We start from the raw sequence: 1,910 nt of genomic DNA on the forward strand, positions 1-1,910 counted from the left end.
GCCTATCAACTGTGGTCCACAGCGCTGCCAGGTTTCTCCCAATTCACCACTTCAAACCTGGCTATAGTCCATCTACTGTTATAGACCCTTTCCAAAAAAGGCGTCTGACCTATTTCTCCTTATCGCACAGCTAATATAGAGACAAATAAGGGTTAATTAGCCTGCAAGACTGTGAGCCAAGAATGTGTTACTGTCTTAAATTTGCAACAAACAATGTAACAGAGAGGAATGTACACTGTGCTGCACTGTTGTGTACAGTAAGTGGTGATAACTGGCCCATAATTCCTAATGAAAGTAAACATAATCGTTCGGGGCTGGTTTGAGCTAGTGTATTGGCAAATTTTTATGTTGTGGAAAGCAACCTTCAGCAAAGAATATGTCAGATTGCAACATAATGTGAGTTGACATCTCTTGTTCAGTCAACTCAACAAGTGTGCTGAAATATTGTACTCTCAGAAGTTTACAGACTGGTGCCATGGCCGAATAAATGTAATAAAATAAATATATAAAATAAATTTGATTTTATATAGTTAAAATTGTATAAGTAGGAACAATAGAGTAGTGAGTTGGCATGTGCACCTTTTCCCCTCTTAACTGTGCCAACAAGATAATGAGAAAGGTTTATTTATATTGCTGATTGTGGCTCCAAAGTGGGTTATATGGACTGTCCAACAGCAAAAGACCCCAGAATTGCCAGGGAAAAGTTTTATAGCCGTTTCAAAATTGCTGACGATTTCTACCCAGAAGCTACAGGGTGAGTCAGACTAGTCATAGGCAGCAAGATTTTTTCTTGGTTACAGGATTGAAGAATATTAAAGACAGTGAGACCGCAAGGGGAGACAAGGCATGTGCCAGTTTTTCCATCCTTTAGATGTGTTAATTAGGATATTGATTTGCTATGATTCAATGCTTTTGGCGTCTTGCAAATGATAAGCAGTTATCACCCTCAATATCATCATCATTGTCAATATTACCACCAGCACAAGCATTTATTTATTTATTTGCATAAAAAAAAGTTTGTCAGGACATGCAGCTAATTTTGAATTACCATTAATTGAAAAGATTTTGTTGCTCCCATTTGGATGTAGGTACAATATCTAACAACTAGATTGGCTACCTGGACCATACTGACCAGTCTTGAACCCTTGACTACCCCATACATTGAGATAAGCCAATTATAACAGCATTTAACTATAGAAGGTATGGAAGCAAAAACTGACCAATTCCTAGAGTTAGAGGGAGGATGAACAATAGGCTGAATTACAACTGTTTTTGGTGCAAGAAACCTTGACTAACATTAGAAGTAGTCTTCAGGGGGAAAAGTAAATTACCATAAAAGAGTACAAATAAGTAAACCGTGCTCTGTAACAACATGTGCATGGGCGTATGTGTCTGTGTCTTCGAATAATGCTGTGATAAGTAAACGTGTGGGTTTGTTGTGGCAGTGTTTGGGTGGGTATATCATGAGTATGTATTTATAATCACTTGGGAGAACAGTTTCTAGTAAAAACTGCCTCGATAAAAGCTCATGCTGCCAAATTCATGCCTTCTCCCTGAAGTGTAAGAACTGCGTGTACAGAGCTGCCACTTGTGGTCTAATTGGACAGCCTTTCATCCCAAGCCTCCAGGCTTTACTCAATATCCCTCACTATTTATTTCTCCTCTCTGTCTCCTTGATTCCTTCCTGTCTGCCCTTTGCTCTTCTTTCAGTCCTCTCCTGTATCCAATTTCTTATCTCTCTGTCTCTCTCCTGTCTGTCCCTCTCTGTGTCCCTCTCTGTGATTGCTCTTTCTCTCTCCCTCCCTCTATCTCGCTCTCATCTGTTGGTATGGCTCAGGCTGCATCATCCAAGAGGACACGTGTTCTCTGTTTATTATAGAGCAAAAAAAGGGAGGGGGAGAGTGAGCGAA

The sequence above is a fragment of the Leuciscus leuciscus genome (assembly GCF_965113295.1).
Source record: "Leuciscus leuciscus genome assembly, chromosome: 25".
NCBI classification, from domain to species: Eukaryota; Metazoa; Chordata; class Actinopteri; order Cypriniformes; family Leuciscidae; genus Leuciscus; species Leuciscus leuciscus.